The following is a 17,788-nucleotide window of genomic DNA, read 5'->3' as shown; positions in this document are numbered from 1 at the left end:
CATCCCCCCTGATTTCTTTTTTACAACTCGAGTACTGATCACAGCTAAGATTTAAAATTTAATTAACAAAAAACTTTTTTCTTATCAACATGTCTGTAGTGAAACTATTGTATTTTTATTCTAATGCTGTCCTGCAGTCCGTGCCATAAACACACTTTGTATTTTAACTGCACAGAAAATAATAATAAATAATACTAAAGGTTGTCATTACCGGACAAATACTACAATGCTGTGTCCTCCATACACCTGAAATCATAACTGATATTCTCATTACATTAACCTGAAATCACACCTGATATTCTCATGACATTAACCTGAAATCATACCTGATATTCTCATGATATTGCTGTCAATCCTCTGAGGATTCCCGTCTCTCCTCCGGCAGTCTGTCGGATCCGAGCCACAAAGTATGATGCAGGTTTTCCTCCACAAAACGACGTACCCGAGCTCCGCAAGGACATTTTAGTAAATGCTACGGTTGATAAACATGTTAAACATTAAATGTCAGAAAACAAAACCGTAACTTCTCTGCTAGATTGAAAGCAAATTGCTTTAAAATAAACCGCTGTTCATGCTCAGCTGCCATGGTTAGTCAATGGCGTTACGGAACTTCCGGCGGCTAACCGGAAGTCACTCCCACAGCAGTTTCTACAGTAGAGGCTCCAGGAATAAGGTGGATACTAAGATGCATTCATTTTCAATGGCTTTTGTCCTTAATGGCTTTTTTTCCCCCTTACATTACTTTTACTTTTATACTTTAAGTAGTTTTGAAACCGGTACTTTTATACTTTTACTTGAGTAAAAAACTTGAGTTGATACTTCAACTTCTACAAGAGTATTTTTAAACTCCAGTATCTATACTTCTACCTGAGTAATGAATGTGAATACTTTTGACACCTCTGGAAATCAAGATATTAGGTTAGAATGTACTTTTATTAAAATATACTCTTGTTTTTTTTTCTTTAATTGTATAGGCCTATAGAAGAAGAACTGAAGAACAGAAGGACTGTCAGTCAGTCAGTCTGACCAACAACAAACCGGTGTTCTGCCAATTTCTGCTGCTCTGCCAAAAAATGCTCCCTAAAGGTTTTCCACCTTTGTAGAGCTACAATTTTACTGTGTTTTACTCCCTAAACCACTTCCTTTCACCCCTAAGTGATCCTTGTCTCTTGCCAGGTCGTCATTGTAAATAAGAATATGTTCTTAATGACATGCCTGGTTAAATAAAGGCCAATGACTGAATGGATATCAAATAAAGCCATAGAATTGTTGTTTTTTTTCTCTTTATCGTATATTGTTCACAAAGTGTAATGCATTCATGTCATGGGTCGTGTATTTTGAAGGATCAAATAATCAACATCCCATATTATCCATTTTACATCGTGCAAGAAATGATGCAAACTTTGAAAATCGACTGTGCGCATGCGCAGAACCAAAAAGTAGCATTTCTCGGCAGGTAGCAGAAATTGGCAGAACACCTGACTGTGTGCAATAACCACGACACTGCAATTACTTTGTGCAATAAATTACACAACACTTTTTTCTATCCTTATAATTCTTTTTATGTCACCGAACTTTCTATTTTTACTTTTTATTTTTGTTTTTAGCTTTTACATTTTACTTTTATTTTTATCTATATGGGTGTTTGGCTTTTGGAGTGTTAATGACAGTGTTGTGTGTGCGAGATGGAGATGTCAAATTCCCAGAGGGAACATCCCAAAGGGATTAATAAAGTCGTCTGAATCTGAATCGGATATGTTAATAAGAGCTGGATCACCTACAGTTAATCCAAAATGCTGCTGCAAGACTACCATACCTGTCAAGTTTTGGATTTAAAAATAAGGGTCCCACCAGCCCAACCGAGGTCCAGTATTACATTTTAAGACAGATTTACGAGAAATTCAAAATAACTACCTGTCAACCACTTACAAACTACAATTATTTGCTCAGAATCTGATAAGCTGACCTTTGTTGACACTGAAATGCTGTGGACATTCCTGTTTGTGATTCCTATAATAGAGCCTAAATGAAAATACTAATTAAAGTAGAATTAAAGCACACTTATTTATTTTAAATATTTTCAGTTTATACACACATTGAAATGCCTCCTCTCTCTTATTACATCCATCCATCTGATTTGTTGCTCCACCCCCCTTATATAACTGACCTACTGGAACTGTATTCACCAGCTCGACCGCTCAGATCAAATATGCAGGACTTACTGGCTATCCCACGCACCTGCCTCAAGCCTGAATTACAGTTCTGCGTTAAATCGACGCAGAGCCGGCGCCGCCGCGGAACCATAGGAAGTAATAGCAAGTATAACTGAGCCCTTAAATCAGCCTTTAAGAGCTTTCAAGGTTATGGCCGTTAAATTTTGTAATGCTCTGCCTGCACCTATTAGATTTATTGAGTCTGTGATCTCTTTTAAAAGCCAACTAAAAACCTACGTTTTTAACCAGGGTTTTATGCAAACTGCATTGTTTTTAAGTTATTTTATGTTTTTTTCATTTCTATCATGTATTCTATGTATTTTATTGCTCTAAACTGTTTTTATTCTGTAAAGCACTTTGTGACAAATGTCTGTGAAAAGTGCTGTTTAAATAAACTTTACTTATTGATCTATTTACTTTTTGCTACTATTTAAATCTGGGTACAGTGAGCTAAATAACCGGAGTGAAATTCCCTGTCTGGCATGTTCAAACTTGGCCAATAAAGCTGATTCTGACACTGATTCTGATTCTGTTTATGTTCAACTTGTATCCAACATTGTATATTTTATTGTATTGTGCTGGTGTACTCAGTCATGACTCTCAAAGGTTTGAAACAAGACAACTTGACTTTCTTTTCTTTTGTACTTTAAGACATTTACATTTTTTACCATTGTCAGTTTGAATAGACTGATGTGGATTATTACACTCATAACAAGTAGAAGTCCTATGCAACTGATCCACTTCTCTGGGTCTGTTGAGTCTGTTGTCCAATCTGAGTTGTTAACCTGGTTTTAATTCAGTCACATGAACAAAGGTGGGAATGGAGTACGAGACTCTGGGCTGCATAGTAGGTGTTTGATAGGTAAAATCTGAGTCCTTCATTTGTGGAGTTGCTGTTTAGTAAATCTGAAGTAAAGATCTGTGGAGTCCTCACTGCACTGGACGCTCAGTTTCTGTTTGGATTTTCTGTCCTACATGTGAGCCGGTTTTTGTCTGAGTGGTGTTAGGTTTGAAGTGGACAAGCATGTTTTGTTTGAAGAAGATCCCTCTGAGTTTCTCAGACTCCTACCACATATGGGATGGCTACGTTTCTCTTATTCCTTTTCTTCTATCTAGCGCGGTTGAATTTTTTTCTGAATTTATTAGCTTACTTGACTGACTTTGTCAGTCTATTTGCCTATTTGATCATTTTTCCTAGTATTTTTCTCAGTAATTTGTTCTTATATTTGATAAAGTTTTGGTATCTTCTGCTTTAATTTATTTCCTAGTTTTGGATCAATAGAATCCATCCATCTCAGAAATAATTTATTTTTAGGATATTCAACACATTTTACACTCATAACATGTAATCTGTTTGCAAGTGTTTGATACAATGATGTTACCCATAGTAAACATTATGTTAAATAAAGAACACTGTTGTCTCTTTTTTTTTTACCTTGTCTGCACACATATTAATGGTTAATACCATGCTGGTAAAAACCTAAGGCATATATATGTGCATTGTTAATATATTTAATAAATATACATATATATACGCATACACATACAAACCCTTTTTTTTGGGGGGGGGGGGGGTGACATCCGCTGCTAAACCAGGAAGCAAGAACACACATGGAGGTGCACGTCGAGCACTGGAAATCTGCAAAAAAAAACAAAAAAAAAAAGAATAGAGAACAGACACGAAACCGTCACGTATGTGTATGTGTATGTATATGTCTGTGTGGCTATGTGTGTGTGTGTGTGTGTGTGTGTGTGTGTGTGTGTGTGTGTGTGTGTGTGTGTGTGTGTGTGTGTGTGTGTGTGTGTGTGTGTGTGTGTGTGTCTGAGTGGCTGTGTGTGTGTATGTGTGTGTGTGTGTGTGTATGTATATGTCTGAGTGGCTGTGTGTGTGTGTATGTGTGTGTGTGTGTGTGTGTGTGTGTGTGTGTGTGTGTGTGTGGCTATGTATGTATGTATGTATGTATGTATGTATGTGTGTGTGTGTGTGTGTGTGTGTGTGTGTGTGTCTGAGTGGCTGTGTGTGTGTATGTGTGTGTGTGTGTGTGTGTATGTATATGTCTGAGTGGCTGTGTGTGTGTGTGTGTGTGTGTGTGTGTGTGTGTGTGTGTGTGTGTGTGTGTGTGTGTGTGTGTGTGTGTGTGGCTATGTATGTATGTATGCATGTATGTATGTATGTATGTATGTATGTATGTATGTATGTATGTATGTATGTATGTATGTATGTATGTATGTATGTATGTATGTATGTATGTATGTATGTGTGTGTGTGTGTGTGTGTGTGTGTAATAGTCCTAACAAAGCTCCACCTGAAGTGTATCTATAGTGTATATAGCTATATAGTATATAGTATATAGCTCGGGACACTCAGAAGGGCACTACCACAGGTAACCACACCCACACCTGCAACGAGGAAGTGGCTTTAAAAAGTTTTGTTTTTCCCAGGAATCTGAGAGTATTTTGGGATGTTAGCTAGTTGATCCCCTGGTTTCTCCACTTCAGAACATTGAGGGTAATCTGGGCTCAGTATTTCGTCCAAGGCTATTGTCAATTACCAAGTGCATAAAAGAGAACTCAACTGAACTGGAGAGTTTAAAAAAGAGTCAATTTAAATGCCTGAGTCAATGTCAATAACTTGGTGTTTATGATGTTGCTAACACTTAGGATGAATGGCATCTTAAAAATGTTTCTGGTTGCACGAGAACTGTGAAGTAGTTTCCACAAAGAGAAAAGATGCTGTTGCAGTAAACACACGAGTAAAACAAGTAAAAACAAATATTAACAAATATTATGAATGTTTTTTGCGGCGCAGCAACTGAGCTGATGTGACCAGCAGCACCAGCAGGACACAGCAGTGAACTCTGTTCGGCATGGACAGAAATGTAGGCATTTAACCTGTGCTTTTGCTTCCAGATTGCAAATATGGCCCCGCTCTTTATGCTCTTGTTTTTCGTCTATGGTGTGGTGGGGATGGAGCTCTTTGGAAAGCTGGGTGAGTCGCACTGCCATCACAAACTCATGGACTCAGAGATTTCTGTAAACAATTTAATTGTATCAAAATAGTTTCAATGTTACCGGAATATAACATGCAGTGTAGTTGAATCTAGTTTGTGCTTTTTGCTGATTTATTTTGGCATGTCAACAGAAAAAAAAAAAAAAAAAAAGGTTAAATCACCATCTACATTGCCTCTGTGTTGATCAGATTGCCCTTTGGATGACCTGTGCGTGGGGCTCCACCGTCACAGCAGCTTTAAGAACTTTGGCTCGGCGATGGTCACCCTCTACAAAGTCTTTACTGGAGATCATTGGAGTGGGATCTTAAAGGTGGGAGAGCACTTGCTTCTACACATGCATCTGATGACCAAACAGCTGGATTGTGCCTGTTGTTCTAAGTCACACCTGCCAGCTACCGAATGCACAACATCTCTCTCTGTGGCTTACAGGACACCATGAGGGGATGTCGACCTGGTGCCGCCAACTGCTTTCCTTACCTGGTCTGGCTGGCACCTATTTATTTCTGCTCGTTCGTGTTCTTTGCACTGTTCTTGCTGGGAAACCTCGTCCAGGCATTCATCGGTCAGGCGCTGCAGGACAGTGTTAAGGTAAAGCTGTAACTAATGTGAGAACATGTGACACCTTGTGTTTGTCTTTGAAAATCATTATCTTCTTATGAATACAAGTAAATTCACATCACATTTTCAGATGTTTTTTATCATAAGTTCTGAATTTAACAAATCAAAGCATTCTTACTTCGGGATTCTTCTGTTGGACAGTTTCAGGGCAAAAATTAAATGATGTCTCATCAAGAACATTGTATAATCCTTTAAATTATTCACTTCAGAAGAAAAGTGTTCATAGATGAATGATAGGGATGCTACCAGTGGCGAAACAACTCAGCACCGGGCCCCGATGCAAGATCATTAAACCGAGCCCTGCCCATCACAATGCAAAACAGACACGCTGTGATTGACGCAATCTCACAGCAGATGCATCACCATTCAAATGACAACGGGCACTACTGACAGCTTTAACTCTTAACACAACCACAGCGCAGATAGATATGTTTAAAAAAAAATCCCATATATATAGCACATATAACCAACAGCATAACGCACACAGTGCGCCGGTGTGCGACAGAACACCGGCAGTGCCAACAGCTGAGAATAAACCCACACAGCGCACAGATTGAAATTTGGTGGCACGGCGGCACACCACAAATGAAAACATCATAAACACGCATAAACACAAACAAACTAGTGATACACTATCACTATAACAAATATTAATAATAATGGGTCATTACTTACAATTACAGTTTGACTTTCCGGGCCTTCCGCTGGGCAAAGTCATTAATTAATTCCTGACAACAGTTCAACTCTCAAGCCTGAATTATGGTTCCGCGGCGTAGGGTACGCGGCGACGCGCGCCGTACGGTGTGCGTCGCCGCGTACCCTACGCCGTAATCTGCGTTGGTGTAACGCGGAACCATAAATCAGCCTTAACTCCTTTCCTCTCCTCACTCGCCAACTCTTCCTCTACGCAAATATGGGTTACACATGCGCACTACACACTGCATCATCCGAGATCATCTATGAATTAAAATTTTTATTTAAAGTAGATATATCTTTATAACCAGCCCATAACATTGATGTAAAAAAAAAGTCCGCACGTCCCCAGGTCCTGCGCGTGCGGGCCCTGGACACGTGCGGGCCCCTATGCAGTTGCATTGTCTGCATATATGGTAGTTTCGCCACTGGATGCTACCACTAAGAGGTTTTGTTTCAACTTTTTGACATAAATACTGATATTTATAGAACAACCTCTAATTTCTTCTTTTATAAATTATTTTATATTGATTTCTTTATTATTCTTATATTTTGGATTCATTGTTATTGTTATTGTTGGATATTTGATCTTATATTGTATTATTCCATTTGTTATATCACAAGTATGTTTTATCTATTAGTATTTTATCTTTTGTTATTACTATTATTCTTAGATATTAGATGCGTACATGTATTGTATGTACATATATTGTTGCATTTACTCATGACTATTTAGAATTAAAAGTCAGTTTGAGTGTGCATTAATGGTCTCCCTGTGTCAGCCATGTGACATCGGGTAACTTGCCCATGATGTTTTAAACTTTTCACCTTTTATGTCACCCAATATCAGCTGAAATAGCCTAGAGACCCCGTGACTCTACAGAAAAAAAGCAAATAAATAGATGTACTATTTCAGTTAGCCACAAGAGAGGGATAGAGTCCTACAGAAAGCTGTCTACTTCTCAGGGACAGGGCCGATAACGTCCGTGTTATGTAATCATTCAATTATTATTTTTGTACTATTTTATTGGCTTTTTTTGTTTTTTTTTACTGCACTTTATGGTGTCATGTGTCATTTACAATATGCAAATATCTTTTCTCATAATCATAAAAGGAAATTGATCCAGAGAACAATTGATATCTGTATTCAGATAAGATAAGATTATCCTTTATTTCTCCCTCAATGGGGAAATTCACTTTGTGCAGCAGCAGTACACTTAAAAACACACACGCAGGGAGGGGTAAAAAAAGTAAAAAAAAAATATAATTACAAAATATAAACAGTATCTACATTGGAATGAAAAATAAAAGTAGTGCAGTACGGGAAAGAAAGAAAAAACAGTGCAAAAAAAGTAGGTAGGATGTTTATGAGGTAGACAGATATTGCACATGTTAGTATTGTCCATTACTCCTGTGAGCAGGCCTGGTTGTACAGTCTGATGGCAGCGGGGAGGAAGGACCTGCGATGCCTTTCAGTGACGCATCTCAGGTGACGAAGCCGGTCGCTGATGGAGCTCTCCAGGGCTCTGACAGTCTCATGAAGGGGGTGGGAGACATTGTCCATGATGGATGAGAGATTAGTCACCATCCTCCTGTCCCCCACCACCTCCACAGGATGGAGACTGCAGCCCAGGACAGAGCCGGCTTTCCTCACCACTTTGTCCAGTCTCTTCCTCTCTGCTGCTGTGATGCTGCTGCTCCAGCAGACCACACCATAAAAGATGGCCGACGCCACCACACAGTCATAGAAGGTCCTCAGGAGGCCGTCCCTCACTCCAAAGGACCTCAGTCTGCGCAGCAGGTGGAGTCTGCTTTGGCCTTTCTTGTAGAGTGCCTATGTGTTTATGGTTCAGTCCAGTTTTTTGTTGAGGTGAACACCCAGGTACTTGTACAAGTTCAATTCAATTCAATTCAATTCAATTCAATTTTATTTATATAGCGTCTAATACAACAGAGTTGTCTCTAGACGCTTTCCAGAGACCCATACCCAGAACATGACCCCCGAGCAGTTATTACATAAACAATGGCAGGTAAAAACTCCCCTAGTGGGAGAAAAACCTTAAGCCAAACAGTGGCAAGGAAAAACTCCCCTTTAGGAGGGAAGAAACCTTGAGCAGGACCAGGCAGAAGGGGGGACCCTTCTGCCGAGGGCCAGACCGGTGGGTCAGGGACGGCAACAGCACAGCAGGCAGGTGGAAGCAGCAGCGGGATGACCAGGGGTGGGGACCGCAGGCCAGCACGCAGCTCCCGAAGCTCCGACCCAATCATCAAGTCCCAGGTTGGGGTGCAGGGTCGGGGAAGGGTTGAAAAGGGGCAGGGCCAAGGAGAGGAGTCTTGACGGACAAACCTTCTCCCCCGCCTGCCCGGGCTGTTACCCTGCCCCCCTCACTCCCACGCTGCAGGTTCCGGTGTCCGGCAAAGGATGCTGCAACATGGACAAAAGAGAGAAAAGGGAGGAGAAGGGGGGGGGGCCAGCACAAGAAACTACAGGAGCGACTCTAACACACTAAAGTTTACACTACCAAGAGATTTACCAACACCAGCTAGAGGTTTACTAAACACTAACTATAGGCTTTACTAAACAGAAAGGTTTTAAGTTTAGTTTTAAAGGTGGAGGTGGTGTCAGCCTCCTTAACCCAGATTGGAAGTTGGTTCCATAGTAGTGGTGCCTGATAGCAGAACGAAGTCCACTATCCCTATGTCCGTTCCCTGGATGTTCACCGGAGAGGGGGGGGGACTTTGCGCTGGCGGAAGTCCGCTGATGAACACATTCAGACTGAAAACATTCAGATGAATGCATCTGCAATTATTTGAGCTTGTCAACTTTTTTGGAGTGAAAATGAAGTTGCTTAACGTACCTATGGTGGTGAAACCTGCTGCAGTATAAGATTATTAGTTTTTAGTGTTGGGGAGATGACTTATCAAAATTAATTTAGTGTTAAAAGACACTGTTGCTGGTTTGATGTCCCGTGGTACTCCAATTAACATTTAATACTGATATTGAAAACTCAGAGGATGGTCCTTCTAAAGTTTCAACTTTGAATGTTCCTTACTCAGACCATGAACAAGATTATTTAACTTTAAGATCAAAACACTTAAAGAATGAATCTTTGAAACAAGTTAGTCAAACCAAAGGGCAGTTTTATACGTACATGTATCTTAAAACTAAGAAAATCTTATGGTTAACTTTTGGGGAAATAAGAAGGTGTCTAAGTGAAGTGCTCTGAGATATAATTTTGTTTGTTTGTTTTCCTTTTGGTCAGGGCTGCTACTTGTGACTGAACAATCTGGTTCCCTTGTGTGAATGAGCTTCCACTTTCAGCTATTTGACACATATGCAGAGATACACATACGGTACATACCCAACAGTAATTTCATGCCTATGGCATATATCACATTTAAAAGAAGACAATCATGCTTTGAATCCACTTGTTCTCTTGCATTCTGGGTTTCAAAATTACCTCAATACATCTGGAGTCTTTGACTCTCCAAAGCAGGAATGCAAACTTGGTGCTCTATGCAAATATCTGCGAAGGTCATTCGGATATGACACACAAAAAATGCAAATAAGGGCGAAGCACAAGAGAATCGGATCTCCTCTTCCAAACCCATCCATCCATCCATCCATCCATCGTCCACCGCTTATCCGTTCCCGGGTCGCGGGGGCAGCAGCCTCAGCAGGGATGCCCAGACTTCCCTCACCCCAGACACTTCCTCCAGCTCCTCCGAGGGGAGTCCGAGGCGTTCCTAGGCCAGCCGAGAGACATAGTCTCTCCAGCGTTCCTGGGTCTTCCCCGGGGTCTCCTCCCGGTGGGACATGCCTGGAATACCTCCCTAGGGAGGAGGGACATGCCTGGAACACCTCCCTAGGGAGGAGGGACATGCCTGAAACACCTCCCTAGGGAGGCGTCCAGGAGGATCCGGTACAGATGCCGAAGCCACCTCAGCTGACTCCTCTCAATGTGAAGGAGCAGCGGCTCGACTCCGAGCTCCTCCCGGGTGACCGGCCCAAACCGCCCCAGCACATGTTGAAGGTCCCGGTCAGATGAAGCCAACAGGACAACGTCATCTGCAAAAAGCAGAGACGAAATCCTGTGGTTCCCAAACCGGATCCCCTCCAGCCCCTGGCTGCGCCTAGAAATCTTGTCCATAAAAATTATGAACAGGACCGGTGACAAAGAGCAGCCCTGCCGGAGTCCAACATGCACCGGGAACAAGTCTGACCTACTGACGGCAATGCGAACCAAACTCCTGCTCCGATCATATAGAGACCGGGCAGCCCTTAGTAGAGGGCCCCGGACTCCATACTCACTGAGCACCCCCCACAGAATGGCACTATGATTTGATCATATTCCTAAAATCCATTTTATTATATTCAGTTTCCTGACCTGTCCTAATTTTCCTGACCATACATATAAAAATTATGTTGATATTCTAACTCTTGCCAAATATAGTTCAACACCAAGTTGTCCTAAACGTATGATCCAGAAAGCAGCTAAAGATTCTATCTGTATGGTTTTTCATACACAGCCACGTGTTATGGGTGTGCCGACACATTTCCATACAATTAAAAAATAAAAAACTACATTTGTCAGTTTTCTCAATAGACAGCACTGTACACCAAAACCTCCAGACACAAAGAAAGTTTCTTCCCATGATACAGGTGTGTACCGATTGTCGTGCATGTACAGGTCATACCGTATTGTGGGGCTTGAGGCACGAACTTTTCTAGGGGGCGCTGTTGAGCCATTAGGCCACGCCCATTAATGCAAACCATTAAATATCAAATTTTTCGCCAGGCCTGGCTTGCGTGCAAAGTTTGGTGACTTTCGGGGCACGTTTAGGGGGGCAAAAAGCCCTCATTTCGTCTGAGTTTCTCTCTGTCTCCTCCCTCAGTGGCGTCAATTCAGCCGATGGGCCTTTACACAATACGCATCCGTTTTCTGCACCACGGACAGCAAGCGGCAGAGTTAGAGAGCAGAAAAAGCGTATCTGACAAATAAAGGTTCAGAAGTACCAGAAACATTTTTTTTTGTTTTTTTGGTGTCAACTGGTTGAAAAGATAGTCAAAAGTCAGGTCAAACAAGACAGGGAATTTTACTCGGTTATTTCCGCTCATTGTACAGTAAATAGACAGATGACAGCTCTTATTAACATATATACAATTTTTAAGAAAGTGAAAGGTGCAGCAGTATGAGGTAGACATGATTATTGAAAGGTGCATTGTTACAGCATATGATTGTGGTTATTATTATTATTTTATTATTATTATTATTATTATTATTATTATTATTATTATTATTGCACAGTGAAATCAGTCAGTCATTCAGTCAGTCAGTCTTTTTAGTCTATTAACTAGAATTAGGGAACAAATACATTTGCCTTGCCTTGCCTTCATTTAACCTCTCTCTAAGCCTATTTGAATAGACACAGAGACAGTTTCTTCCCCCAAGCTGTTGCTCTGATGAACTCTGATCACTCATAGTCTCAGAGTAATCAATCACTGTGCAATAATAAATCATAATAATAATAATGATAATAATAATAATTATAATAATAATAACCACAATCATATGATTATCATATAATTCTCTGTCTTGTTTGACCTGACTATCCAAATAAACCAAATAAACATGATTCTGATAAGCTTTATTTTGTTAACAAGTTGTTTGTTCCCTAATTCCAGGTTAATGAATAAAATAAATATGACATCTCACATTCAGATGTTTTTAGAAACCAGATGGCCTTAGCACAGAAATACCCTGAAGGTGAGTCTGTAAAGGTTTTTAGCTGTCAGTCACTGGAGAGCATTAATGAAAGTTCAGAAGTACCAGAAACCTTTTTTTTTTTTGTGTGTGTCACCTGGTGTTTAAGTTGAAAAGATAGTTGAAAGTTAAGCTGAACTGCTAGGTTGAGCTAAAGTGGCAGAATATAGTTTGCACTGTCAACAGGAAAAAATTCCAGTTCATGGAATTCATTTACTGAACTGCTTTACCAAAGCAGGTAAATTGTCATATAAGACATCTAAGTTGTCATTTGAGTCTTAATTTATGAAGCATCCAGACCCCTTAGGTCATCTGGATCTGGTTTGTTGTGGTTCCCAAGAACAAGAACCAAGCAAGGTGAGGCAGCGTTCAGTTATTCTGCTCCTCACCGGTGGAACAAACCTCCTGTAGACCTGAGGTCTGCTCCAACTGTCAGCTCCTTTAAATCAGGGCTAAAAACATTACTGTTTACTGAAGCATACTCTTATATTAAATACTTACCTGCTGTACTCTACTGCCCTTACCTTTTAACAACTTGTGCTTTTTATTATTTTACCTCTTTTCTTATCATTTTATGTTATTTATTCTATTTTATTTCATTGTATTGTATTATTATGTCTTATTTCCCTTTTGATTGAGTTGTTACTGTTTAATTGTGTAAATGTTGATGTAAAGCACTTTGAATTACCTTGTGTTGAATTGTGCTATACAAATAAACTTGCCTTATAAACCAAATAAACATGATTCTGATAAGCTTTATTTTGTTAACAAGTTATTTGTTCCCTAATTCCAGGTTAATGAATAAAATACAGGACTGTCTCAGAAAATTTGAATATTGGGATAAAGTTCTTTATTTTCTGTAATGCAATTAAACCGCCACCTTACTGTGGTGGAGGGGTTTGTGTGCCCGAGTGATCCTAGGAGCTATGTTGTCGGGGGCACTTTCGCCCCTGGTAGGGACTCCCATGGCAAACAGGTCCTGGGTGACGGGCCAGACTAAGAGCGGTTCACAAACTTGTCATGAAGAAGAAAAGACCAAGGACCGTTACGTCGCCCGGATCGGCGTCACCGGGGCCCCGCCCTGGAGCCAGGCCTGGGGTTGGGGCTCGTAGGCGAGCGCCTGGTGGCCGGGTCTTTGCCCGTGGGACCCGGCCGGGCTCAGCCCGAAACGGCGACGCGGGTCCGCCTTCCCGTAGGCCCACCACCCGCAGGAAGGACCATGGCAGGCCGGTGCATTGTGGGCTGGGTAGCAGTCGTGGCGGGGTGCCTCGACGACCCAATCCCTGGACATCAACCCTCACAGTGGGGACATGGAATGTCACCTCGCTGGGGGGGAAGGAGCCGGAGCTTGTGCGTGAGGTTGAGAGATACCGGCTAGAGATAGTCGGGCTCACCTCCACACATAGCTTGGGCTCTGGAACCCAGCTCCTTGAAGGGGGCTGGACCCTCCACTACTCTGGAGTTGCCCAGGGTGAGAGGCGGCGGGCTGGTGTGGGCTTGGTTATAGCCCCCCAGCTCAGCCGCCATGTGTTGGAGTTCACCCCGGTGAACGAGAGGGTCGCTTCCCTGCGCCTTCGGGTTGGGGATAGGTCTCTCACTGTTGTTTGTGCCTACGGGCCGAACAGCAGTGGGGAGTACCCGGCCTTCTTGGAGTCCCTGGGAGGAGTACTTGATAGTGCTCCAACTGGGGACTCCATTGTTCTACTGGGGGACTTCAACGCTCACGTGGGTAATGACAGTGATACCTGGAGAGGCGTGATTGGGAGGAACGGCCTCCCCGATCTGAACCCAAGTGGTGTTTTGTTGTTGGACTTCTATGCGAGTCACAGTCTGTCCATCACGAACACCATGTTCAAGCATAAGGGTGTCCATCAGTGCACGTGGCACCAGGACACCCTAGGCCGGAGGTCAATGATCGACTTTGTTGTCGTTTCATCTGACCTTCGGCCGCATGTCTTGGACACTCGGGTGAAGAGAGGGGCTGAGCTGTCAACTGATCACCACCTGGTGGTGAGTTGGATGCGCTGGCGGAGGAGGAGGTTGGACAGACCGGGCAGACCCAAACGGATTGTGAGGGTCTGTTGGGAACGTCTGGCCGAGCCCTCTGTCAGGGACATCTTCAACTCCCACCTCCGGGAGAGCTTCTCTCGGATCCCGGGGGAGGCGGGGGACATCGAGTCCGAGTGGACCATGTTCTCTGCCTCCATTGTCAACGCGGCGGCTCGAAGCTGTGGACGCAAGGTCTCCGGTGCCTGTCGTGGCGGCAATCCTAGAACCCGGTGGTGGACACCGGAAGTACAGGATGCCGTCAGACTGAAGAAGGAGTCCTACCGGGCTATGTTGGCCGGTGGGACTCCTGACGCAGTAGATAGGTACCGGCAGGCCAAGCGGGCCGCGGCTCGGGCAGTCTTGGAGGCAAAAACTCGGGTCTGGGAGGAGTTCGGGGAGGCCATGGAGGAGGACTTTCGGTCGGCCTCGAGGAAATTCTGGAGGACCGTTCGGCGCCTCAGAAGGGGGAAGCAGTACTCTTCTGGCACCGTTTATGGTGCTGGTGGGGAGCTGTTGACCGCGACTGGGGACATTGTCGGACAGTGGAAGGAATACTTTGAGGATCTCCTTAACCCGACTGACATGCCTTCCACTGAGGAAGCAGAGGGTTGGGGCTCGGAGGCGTGCTCATCCATCACCCAAGCCGAGGTCACCGAGGTGGTTCGTAAGCTCCTCGGTGGCAGGGCACCGGGGGTGGATGAGATTCGCCCTGAGTACCTCAAGTCTCTGGATGTCGTAGGGCTGTCTTGGTTGACACGCCTCTGCGACATTGCATGGAGGAAGGGGACAGTACCGCTGGGGTGGCAAACCGGGGTGGTGGTCCCTCTGTTTAAAAAGGGGGACCGGAGAGTGTGTTCCAACTACAGGGGGATCACACTTCTCAGCCTCCCGGGGAAAGTCTACATCAGGGTACTGGAGAGGAGATTACGGCCGATAGTCGAACCTCGGATTCAGGAGGAACAATGCGGTTTTCGTCCCGGTCGTGGAACACTGGACCAGCTCTATACCCTCCGCAGGGTGCTCGAGGGTTCATGGGAATTTGCCCAACCAGTCTACATGTGTTTTGTGGATCTGGAGAAGGCATTTGACCGTGTCCCTCGTACCATTCTGTGGGGGGTGCTGAGTGAGTATGGAGTCCGGGGCCCTCTACTAAGGGCTGTCCGGTCTCTGTATGATCGAAGCAGGAGTCTGGTTCGCATTGCCGGCAGTAAGTCAGACTTGTTCCCAGTGCATGTTGGACTCCGGCAGGGCTGCCCTTTGTCACCGGTCCTGTTCATAATTTTTATGGACAGGATTTCTAGGCGCAGCCAGGGGCCGGAGGGGATCCGGTTTGGGGACCTCAGGATTTCATCTCTGCTTTTTGCAGATGATGTTGTCCTGTTGGCTTCATCAGACCGGGACCTCCAGCATGTGCTGGGGCGGTTTGCGGCCGAGTGCGATGCGGCAGGGATGAGAATCAGCACCTCCAAGACCGAGGCCATGGTTCTCGACCGGAAAAGGGTGGCATGCCTTCTCCAGGTGGGTGGAGAAGTCCTGCCTCAGGTGGAGGAGTTCAAGTATCTCGGGATCTTGTTCACGAGTGAGGGAACAATGGAGCGTGAGATTGACAGACGGATCGGTGCAGCGTCCGCAGTAATGCGGTCGATGTACTGGACCGTCGTGGTGAAGAGGGAGCTGAGTCGAAAGGCGAAGCTCTCGATTTACCGGTCAATCTACGCCCCTACCCTCACCTATGGTCATGAACTTTGGGTAGTGACCGAAAGGACAAGATCGCGGATACAAGCGGCCGAGATGAGTTTCCTCCGCAGGGTGGCTGGACACTCCCTTAGAGATAGGGTGAGGAGTTCGGTCCCCCGGGAGGAGCTCGGAGTCGAGCCGCTGCTCCTCCACATTGAGAGGAGTCAGCTGAGGTGGCTTGGGCATCTGTACCGGATGCCTCCTGGACGCCTCCCTAGGGAGGTGTTCCAGGCATGTCCCACCGGGAGGAGACCCCGGGGAAGACCCAGGACACGCTGGAGAGACTATGTCTCTCGGCTGGCCTGGGAACGCCTCGGACTCCCCCCGGAAGAGCTGGAGGAAGTGTCTGGGGTGAGGGAAGTCTGGGCATCCTTGCTGAGGCTGCTGCCCCCGCGACGCGGTAACGGATAAAGCGGGAGAAGATGAGTGAGATGAGTGAGTGAGCAATTAAAAAAACAAAAATGTCATACATTCTGGATTCATTACAAATCAACTTAAATATTGCAAGCCTTTTATTATTTTAATATTGCTGATTATGGCTTACAGTTTAAGATTAAGATTCCCAGAATATTCTAATTTTTTGAGATAGGATATTTGAGTTTTCTAAAGCTGTACGCCATGATCAGCAATATTAAAATAATAAAAGGCTTGCAATATTTCAGTTGATTTGTAATGAATCCAGAATGTATGACATTTTTGTTTTTGTAATTGCATTACAGAAAATCACAATATTCTAATTTTCTGAGACAGACCTGTAAATATGACATCTCACATTCAGATTTTTTTAGAAACCAGATGGCCTCAGCAAAGAAATACCCTGAAGGTGAGTGTGTAAAGGGTTTTAGCTGTCAGTCACTGGAGAGCTTTAACGAAAGTTCAGAAGTACCAGAAACCTTTTTTTGTTTGTTTTTTTGGTGTCAATTGGTGTTTAAGTTGAAAAGATAGTCGAAAGTTTTAACCAAGTCAGGTCAAACAAGACAGGTAATTTGACAGCATATGATTGTGGTTATTATTATTATTATTATTATTATTATTATTGCACAGTGACTGATTACTCTGAGACTATGAGTGTTGAGAGTTCATCAGAGCAACAGCTTGGGGGAAGAAACTGTCTCTGTGTCTATTCAAATAGGTTAGAGAGAGGTTAAATTAAGGCAAGGCAAGGCAAATGTATTTGTTCCCTAATTCTCGTTAATAAAGACTGACTGACTGACTGATTTCACTGTGCAATAATAATAATAATAATAATAATAATAATAATAATAATAATAATATAATAACCACAATCATATGCTGTGCTGTAACAATGCACCTTTCAATAACCATGTCTACCTCATACTGCTGCACCTTTCACTTTCTTAAAAATTGTATATATGTTAATAAGAGCTGTCATTTAATAACCGAGTCAAATTCACAAATAAACCAAATAAACATGATTCTGATAAGTTTATTTTGTTAACAAGTAATTTTTCCCTAATTCCAGGTTAATGAATAAAATAAATATGACATCTCACATTCAGATGTTTTTAGAAACCAGATGGCCTCAGCACAGAAATACCCTGAAGGTGAGTGTGTAAAAAGGGTTTAATGAAAGTTCCAGCTTGTGCTCCATGGAGCACCAACACCAGCAGCAGCAGCAGCATGTGTGTGTGCATGTTCTGGACTGACTGACTGAAGGCTGATTTATGGTCCCGCGTTACAT

Source organism: Cololabis saira, chromosome 1 (assembly GCF_033807715.1).
Source record: "Cololabis saira isolate AMF1-May2022 chromosome 1, fColSai1.1, whole genome shotgun sequence".
Lineage (NCBI taxonomy): Eukaryota > Metazoa > Chordata > Actinopteri > Beloniformes > Belonidae > Cololabis > Cololabis saira.
This window is presented reverse-complemented; position numbering follows the sequence as displayed.